The 9,841-nt window shown below is 38.9% G+C and overlaps 1 protein-coding gene across 1 annotated transcript in view; it reads left to right on the top strand.

Annotated features, from left to right (window-relative positions):
* Positions 1-8,525: 8,525 nt before the first annotated feature.
* RIN2 (Ras and Rab interactor 2) overlaps positions 8,526-9,841 on the top strand; it is a 109,900-nt gene continuing 108,584 nt past the window's right edge. The window contains exon 1 of the mRNA XM_072409410.1: positions 8,526-8,634. The gene's annotated coding sequence lies outside the window, so the exon portion shown is untranslated. The remainder of the gene's footprint in view (positions 8,635-9,841) is intronic.

The raw sequence follows: 9,841 nt of genomic DNA, 5'->3' as shown, positions 1-9,841 counted from the left end.
GTGGTGCCAATGTTGGCAGGGGGTAAAACAATTTTACCTGGCACTCTTTTATCTTGGAATGTTAGGTTGAGAAGAAATGCCAGATCTCCAGGAACACTTTAAGTATAAAGGAGATTATTTGAGGACAAACTAAATTGTATTTCATAAAGAGAACTAGTTGTTCTTTACTGGCCTGTACAATAGAGAGTTTCATTTACTGGGCTTGTTGTACTAAACCCATCACAGTCTACATATGGCAAATTCACTTACAAATATGACTTGCTGTGCCTCAGCCGCCGAATGTTTGTCAGCTATGTGTTGCTGTGCCGAAAGGAAAAACTGGATTTTGGAGGACATTTGACATCTGCTACCAGTAATAAATAAGCATTTCAGCATGTCTATGCTACCTTTGCCTAAAAACATTGAGAACTTGAATTGACAAAAGCCTTTTGATCACAAAAATTCCGGTTGACATTGCAAATATTTTTGTAGTGTTTGATGCCTGTTCAATAAAAGCCAATGACTACCAGAGCGCCATAAATATTTGTAGGATCTAAGAAAGAATGTGTGTGTAAGTAGGAAATTCTTTTAATTATTTTAACCATTTTTTCACCCTATACTTGAGGGAATGCTGGATTAGTTCAAGGAGGACCTTAACACACCCAGATCGGTATATATGATTGTATATATCAGCAAATATTTTACCGATGTATGTAGTGACCATTTAATAGTTGTATTATTTTCTAAGCTATTGGCTCAAATCAACTATAATGATTTGGAGTTCTGACTTTACTGGCTGCATCAGGGTTAGTAACTTTAATGAGAGGTCATTATCTTCATACTCATCGGACAGTAAAATGCTTCATCAGAACTAAATTGCATTGTGATGTCTGCTTGTTCCCACAGCAACTGCAGATTTAGGATTCTGTATGTGCAAGTTTTCAATGTATTCATTCATTTTCTGCTGGCTGGACTTGATAGACTTGTATCCTTTTCCAACCTTACTAACTATGTAACTTGCATACAAGCAGTGTAATTTCAAACTCTTTAATGTGATTAATGATAGGAACATTGACTCTGGTCTCATAAAAAATGCTGGCATGGGTGTAGCACAGAGAACCACCGTAGCTAAAAGTCAACAGGTTCCATTTAGACATTTTATTGGTTTCATAGCAATAGCTTCCTGTTGGGACTGAATGGCTTTCTAGTTTCAGGGGCTTTTAAATGAGATGTATAAAATATGCCATGGCAAAAATGGGCATAGGTAAAAACTGTGGGTATGTGTTTACAGGTAGGGATTGTGATAACCTCCTAGCAATAACCTCCAGCAAATGTCAGGGCCAGCAATTATACACTCCCATACATTAACCCCAAGCGCTAAAACCCACTGCTAGCACAATAACCTCCCCAGTAGGGATCTTCCCTGCAGGTGAATTCCCAATCTGCAGATTCATTCTAGGATAATGACTACCACTGAATCACCATGACAGTAAGATAACTTGTATATCTGGAATGTGGTCCACCAAGGAATGCCTATGTGTTTTTTTTCCAGAACATTTTTATCCAAACAAATAATCAGATTGCACAAATTTTAGGTTGACTTGTACTGAAATCTTAGCAATCATGAGCTCATCAGTGCATTGGTAACATTATATAAAACAAACGTTTCATGGCCAGTTATCCTTTTTTACATTTACCTTGTCTTCATTCAGTCCCATTTCACCTACCGTAAAACTGTAGAATCAGACTGTGACTTTAGTGTAAATGATCATTTCAAATAACAATTGACCTGTGTTCATTATGTGGTTGCTGCTGCTGCTTCAAGTAAGTAAATCTTATCAATACAAAATCATAAAATCTTTAACATGAATGTAATTTTTAAAAGTCGTTTTCAATATTTACAAACCTGCAGCTTTTATTAAAAAAATACCTATGAATCCAGCTATGATGTTCTTGTTAGGGCACTTCCTGGTAAAGAAAGCCAGCGTTGTCTCCATCCTCCCATTATGCTCCTGTGTTGTCACCCTGTCATCTGCTTTCTCGGAACAGTCCACAAGCAGCTATTTGGAAGCAATTTTGCATGTTCCACTGTTGTCATTATCAGGAATCCTGCTCTAAAAAATGACATGCAACCATCACAAGATGCACACAGACAGTAAATGACTCCAAAGAAGGCTCAAGAGTTCAGAAATGCTAACATGCAACAATAAATGGTAATAAGAATGCAAAAACAAGCATGAAATTATGGTTTACATCTACTTTATTAGTAGCATTTACTAACATTCAGTTACATGTTTTTTAAATTGTAAATCTGTAAGAACATTGTACAAATTATTATGACTATATACCGTTTTTTATTGTACATTTTATTCAATTTAATAAATAAACTCAATTTAAACAACAAAGTAACGGCACAAAGCATTTTATGGCCTAAGAAGCTATAATCAGGAGGATTACCGTGTATGAGTACCATTTATATTTTACACTCTGGATCCAACTGTGTAACTCTAATCAGCAATGATAAACCATCTCTGGCATTTCATCTAGGATTTTATTATCTTGATCTTGCTCACACACTAGTTCCCTGCTGTCTTTTCTAGCTGAGAAATCCTTAAATACTACACCGGGAATTCAATTGTGTTTTAGTGGCCCTACCTACCCACTGAAACTGTGACCTGAGACTAATATTACTTAAATCCATGCTGATCTGTTCCTGCAAGAATGTCATTAATGCTACAGACAACTCGGAGGTCTAATAAAGAGACATCATGAATGGCCCTTTGGGCATGGAGTCTGTTCTGAGCAGTCCTTCTTGTTTAACTGTTGCATTCAGCTTTGTAATGATTCAAGGAGCATTCAGTGTGAGAAACAGCTCAAAGCAGCCTTTGTACAGGCATTGTCACACCAAAAAAAAACATAATTCGCATACATGTTATTTTTTTTAAATCAGTATTATTTTATTTATTGAGAGAATTTGTCTCTAACTTTTTAATGCACAGAAAATGTCAGACTGTAATGATGTTGGTGTCATTGCAGTATGTGACTATAAAAACCAGTATCAGATTAATACTCTAGCTATGGTTATGTTTTACCAGTGCTTTTTTGCTAAAAAACTCATAAAGGAGTAAATTGCGTCATCTGACTGTCTATCAGATTGTAGCCATCAAATTTACATTTTCAGCATGTAAGGACTAGTTTATGCCTCCTGGCTGTACTTTCTCCCCTTTGTTTTGGGAAGTGTTATACAAAACCTTATAATGTCCTTCTAAGGGCTTGTTCAGACCTGCGGTGAAAAAAACGTGGACATTACCTCTTCTGGAAGCCTACTATGCATAGCTAGGTATGGGGGATAATTTTTAGGCAAAAACATCTGGTTTTTGCTGACATTTGCAAACACTAACACAGGAATTTGCAACTGCTTATATAGGTTTCTATAAGGCCTAGCTTAAAAAAAAACAAAAATAAAAACTAGGCATTAAGGCTACGTAGACATGTAAGACTTTTTATGTTGAAAATAATCTTTTATGATCCTTTCCAAAGCTAAAAGACTGAAAGATGCATGAACGAGCACTGTACATACAGCACTGTTGTGCTCTATGGAGAGGGGAGGGGGAGAACCAGCGAGCGGCACCCTGCTGCAATCTCTTCCCTTCACTTGCATGGCAGACGTTTGTCGCTCGTTGTTCATAGATCTGCCAGAATGGATCCATGAATGACATCGGACGACCGCTGTAGACATCTTGTCTTTTCAGGCAAATTTAAACACTTCTCATTCAAGTCTATGTAGGCAGCAAACTGTCCATGGACACTGCAATTTGCATCAAGAAAACCTCATAGAAATGCTGACGCTACCTGCTGCCTGTCAAATAAAGAAAAATAAACGTGCCTATTCGGTCCAATGTTACTTTATTTTTTGTTTTTTGGAGCTTTTAGATAAAACTTAGGTAAAATTTAGATAAAACTTAGGTAAAAACTCAGAAACAGTTGATAAAACTTCAGGTCTGAATCAGCCCTAACAGTACTAGTTGACTGTCTCTGGTATTAGTACTTCTGGAACAATGTTCCAGAACAAGCATGTAAATTAGAAAAAATTGAAATTTATGTTGATTAACATAATTGTTACAAGTCAGTGTCTAACAGTGTCTAATAAAAGTAGTAAAGTAAGACAGGCAAGTAGCCTTTTCAAAATTAGGTTAGTAGTGGTAGCCTCTACATTCTTTAAAGTGCCAGGTTGCACTGGAAGTGTTAAAAAAAACAGCAAATGAGGATGCGATATTTGAAAAGGCTAATTTACTAATGAAGGTATAATAATAAATGTGTGAATGTTAACTTTATTTATCCAAGCATATGAAAAACAAACTCCTGTTTACTTTTGTACACAAATGAGTATTCAAAAATAAAATACCAATTTGTTTTTCAAGTGAATTGGATTCTCAAGTAAATAGTAAACACAATGTACACAAGTTTAGTAAAATCTGTTAAATTACATCTGCAGAACTGATCCCTGCAGTTGTAGCTTTTGGCCACTAGATGTCCTCAGGTATCAATTTTAAATAACACAAAGGGTCTTTAATTCTGGAAGACTGAGAATATAATGTGAGTGCAGGGTATCCCAAGCCCACTGCCTGCGGGGCCCCACCAAGAAGCCCTGCATTTACAACTGTTGACAGCACCACTATCGACAACTTTGCCTTGAGTTCTGGAACAGGGAGACATGCACAGGTGTAATGATGAAAGTATAATTCTAACTTTGGCCTGGTCTTTTGTTTAAGGGAAGATCCTTTTTGAGAACTAGTGATCATGTTAATATCAGAATGCCCATTCCTGCACAAGAAAGAAGCAGCATTGTTACCATATAACAGAATGAGCATTAGGACTACAGAACTCCATCCCTTGCCTTATCCACATAACATAGGTTTGTATTCTACAGAGAACATCCAGGCAGGGTTACTAACAAGTTATAAGAATATAATAGAGTATTATTAGTTCACTACAGTTAGGAGTATACTGATTTTTTTGGCAGTAAGGAAAGAATTTGTTTGTATATATATGGGACAAATATAACTCAGATCAAAGGAAGAAAATAAGAGAAGATCATTTTTAGGGCTGGCTTACATGTTTTTGATGTATTTGGGTTTTTAGATGTTTTAGAGTTTGGACATAATGAAAATAGAGCAAACTATATATTAATACCATATTTACATCATATCATTTTATATATATATATATATATATATATATATATATATATATCATTATAAATCTATTGTGCTTTAAAGAATGTAAAAAAAAACATCCCTATCACTAAAAAGGAAACCCTAGCAACCTCTGAAGGAAGCCTATCTGAGAAACACTGATCTAAAGCAATATTTCTCAATCAGGGTTCATTGGAACTCTAGGATTCCCCAGGAGTTTGCTACATAGTTCATTGACAACAGATTATTTGTGCCTCTCAGGTCAGTCTACCTGACACCAAAGATCTATTTGGCTATCAGTGAAGAGTGACATTCCTCCCACTAACCAGCAATGTAAGGGTCATTTCGTTCTACTGACCACCACACTAATATACTGTGAGTTGAGAATTTAGTAATTATAGAAGGGGTCCCTGAAAATCTGAATGTTATTTAGGGGTTCCCCCTATGTTAAAAAGGTCAGGGCAATGGTGAGAACATACAACAAAAATATTAGATTTGTACTTCCTTGACATCGCTGTTCCACATCACCATCCTTCCAGGAATATTCTCAGGGAATGCAAGCAAGTCAAACCTTGCAAAAAGACAATCTAGTTCAGTATTTCTCAACCAGGGTTCCCTGGAATCATAAGGTTTATCCAGGGGTTACTGGGGGTCCTTAAAGTGGAACTAAACTGAAAAAAAAATCACACTTACCTTTAATTCCGCAGATCCCTTAATCACGTAGGAAAAGTCCTTTATTGGATTCTGCACCATCCTAGAATCCTCCTTTCTCCTGATGCGAAGGGAGCACTGGGTGTCGCCATCTTGCTCTATCCTCTTCCTTCTTCTGGCTACATCATCCGATCTCGCACTGCGCAGGAACGAGATTGGGTGACGCAGTGCATCCATAAGATCGGCATTTCTTTCCCATCAATGTAGGAAAATGCCCCTTCTGCACATGCTCAGTTTCTGGCAAGCGCAGAAGGAGCAGCCAGGAGCCTCCCAGGATCCATGACGTACGGATCCCTGGAGGCTTTGCACAACCATTCAGTCATAAACGTAGAATCAGAGGGACCTTACCCTTTTTTTTTCCTAAAAAAATGGATGTTGCAATAAAAAAAAGAAACAATAATATTCTTACTTTATATAAAGGGTTGTCTACCCTTTATTTAAAATAGAAAATTTAGTTTAGGTCTATGGGAAAATTGTGTCATGTTAATTGACACCAATAATAATCTTTAGGCTATATGTAAGGCTGACATTCTTCCCACTGGTCACTAATGTATTATACATATAGTAATTATAGCAGGGGTACCCCAAGGCCTAAAGTTATTTCAGTGGTTCCTCCATCTTAAAAAGATTCAGAAAGCCTGATCTAGTCCCTTGCATCGAGATTTAGTCGGATGCAGTGGAACGTCACCCCCATTTTGGTGCTGTGGGTGAAAGATTGGCGTCAGGCAAACTTTTCTGTTTAAACAGCTCAGTGATCTTTTTTGGAGACACAACTTTTGCACTGGTTTGTGCAGGTGTTCTACACAAAACAATGTGTCCTATCCAGGAAAAGGTCAAGGCAGGCCTTCTCCTAATTCTTTGAAGCTTACAACATTTGGAACAATACATTGAAGACCCCATTATACCAAAATCCCAGCATTGCCCACTCTCCCCTCCCCCTCCTGCATAACATTTGTTTGCTACTTAGAGGAGGCAGCCTAATCCCCCAGAGAGCAGAAAATAACTTGATAGGGGTTCAAATCCTCCCCTGCTCCATACAAAATACACTTCAAAGTGCATGAAACCCCTTAATAAACTTTTTCTAATTATTCTCTTTTAGTCTGTTTTATATATCATTGGAAGAATGCCATTTTATCTGTTTAATAAGTGCCCCGGAGGTAAACTAACCCAGCCTCCCCATCCACATAGTTTACATCGAGCACTGTCCTCGCCTTCCATGCATGAACTTTTATAGGGCCGTTAGATGGACAGATCTACGGATAATTGTCTGCACTTGCTGGGTCTTTAAATGAAATGGATTGCAGACATATGCTGTGTGTGTTTTCATTGTGCGTCGACATACATTTTAAAACATCTAAATAATTTTTTTAGGTTGGATAAAGTGGGCAATAGTTGTGTTTTGTGTCCCCAATGGGGAAATGTTCCTTCATGTCCTGCACTGCAAACACAACAATGAAGTAAGTGGCCCACCTAGGAGGGAAAAGTGGCCCACCTAGGAGGGAACAATGGCCGCCATTATAAAAGGTGCCCTCTAGTTTATGTGCTGTAGTAGAAACATTCCCAGCTTAGGGCTCTATTTATAAAACAAGGAATCTGAAATTCCCGTAAACATTCCCTGGTGCAAATTCATTATTGCCTTTGATACACATGGAGCCGGAAGATTCCCACAGGGGAATGTCTGAGGGAATGATTCCCTGCTTTACAAATAGAGCCCTTACTGCTGTGTAAGTTTGTCTGTATTTTGTCACTTTGAAAATTAAATAAGTGATTTGCCTTAACTGATGCCATTTGTACGCTGCCTCATCCCCATAGCCGGTCACTGGCTCAATGTGAGCCGCCATTTTCAAAGTCAACCAACGCTATGCTGAAAATGTTTCTTCTACAGCACCGAGGACACCACAAAAAAAACACTAAAACTATTTTTATTTCTAAAATTATAAGCAGGGTACTCTCCTCCTGTCTGTATCTGACTGTCATTTGCAACCCTTATTTATTGTACAGCGCTAGGTAATATGTTGGCGCTATATATACATACTGTTTATTATTATTAATAATAATAATAATAATAATAATTTCTGCCTTTCGTAGTTCTTTTCGTTCTTTGGTCTATATGAGGTGAGGTGACAATACCAGACCTCTGGTCCTTGGAAATGGTGGAATCACCCTCCCACACCCCAAATCTCCTGAGGTGACAAGCGGGGCCCCTTATAGCGCAGTCCGTGGGTAAAGTACACCCTCCCTGACGTGCGAATTATAACAAATATGAAAAAATGATTGATTAGACCTTTTTTATTGTTATTTATTGCTAACATGGCTCCTTTAAAAGGTGTATAAAATAAGAAATATTATACGTATTTCATGTTTATTGAGGTGTATAATACATATGAGGGGGGCAGAGGGTTTGGTCCCTTCATTTTCCCCCCAATTCCTGATCCTAAATTCCAGTCAGCACAGGTGCTGGGGGGAGCCATGGCACAACTCTGCCTCAGGTGACACCGGGCAAAGTTTCTCCTTGTCCCAGTGCAGTGCCTCCTCCTTGTCATTGTCTCACCCGGAGCAGGCGGGGGGGAGGGCGGGCCGGCGTGCACATGCGCCTTGGGATCATTACTTGAGACTCGCAGTCTTATGAATGTCTGTGGGGGGTGAGGGTCGGTACATTGTGCTGGGTGCACTGTGCACACACCGAGGGCACCGCCGGCATATCTCCGGGACTGAGCGGCCCTGCACGGAGAAAGGGTCACCCTGGCAGGTAGGTTGGGCAGTGAGCTGTGATTGATGTGTGTATTCACTGGGCATGCTATGGATGGGCACCACTGCTCGTCTGACTTGTATTACATTAGTTATGGCCACTTTATCTACAAGCTTGTGATAGTACAATACCCCCTGCATGGCACGATAGGGGTAGGGTGACCTTTCATATGGCTATGGGGCACAGCTGGCACTGCTATATCATATGGCAACCTCTATTTATTGTACAGCGCTGTGTAATATGTTGGCGCTATATAAATCCTGTTTAATAATATTAATGTCAATCCACATCCATGCTTCACACCGGCAGCACTGGCAGAACCCGGGCATGTTGTATGGGTTCAGATCATGTCAACATGCTGCGTTGGTGTGCCATGGAAAAAACAGTACAAGTTGCATATTCCTGCAATGCCAAAAATGTGTTTAAAATACAGAAATTCTGTAAAAGGTGCATGGCATATCCGAATTCCAAATCAGATCCTAAGATCTTTATAAATCACGGCACGTGCTGATTTTATTTATTTATCTTACGGATCCCTCACCAGATTTGGAGAATCTGCCATGCATAGATTAGTATGGCTCGGTGGCACCATCGTGATCACATTCCAGTCTGGACATGAAACAGGAAGCAATCAGAAAGTTGTAGCCAGAAAAAAAAAGTGAATCTTCAGAACAATAGTGAGCAGGATAATGTGACAGCGCCAGGGATCTGGAGCATAATGGTGCCTGCATTCCGGGGCTCTGGAGTCTAATCCACATGGAGCATCCCAGTGATATTATGGGAACAGGTGGAATAAGTATAAAGTCTGACATCAGAGATCCTGTCTGGTCATGAATATGTTAATAATCTTTGATTCATCATTTAATCATCTGTGAGCCCATATAGATCAGACAGGAGCGCAGTGATCACCACTCACATATCCTCTTTCTGCTTCCATGTTATGTTGTAATCTGTAACCCTTTAGGGTTCTGTTTGTGAAATTTTATTCTATTTCTCCTTTTCTTGTAAATTTCCTTCACTGTTATATACTGGTATCAGGATTATTGACACTTCCCCTCCTATTGTTTATTGGGACATAAACCTAACCTTGTCATGAGAGAGTTACAGGGGCTTTCAAATTTAGAGTTCGTCAGACCTGTAATGGGTTGTGATTGGTTGCCTAAAGCCTCGTACAGACGTCCAATGGTTCTCATTGGAAAGGATCTCC

Source organism: Pyxicephalus adspersus, chromosome 4 (assembly GCF_032062135.1).
Source record: "Pyxicephalus adspersus chromosome 4, UCB_Pads_2.0, whole genome shotgun sequence".
Classification (NCBI taxonomy): Eukaryota; Metazoa; Chordata; class Amphibia; order Anura; family Pyxicephalidae; genus Pyxicephalus; species Pyxicephalus adspersus.
The sequence above is the reverse complement of the archived record's forward strand: the minus strand, read 5'-3'. Positions and strand labels throughout refer to the sequence as shown.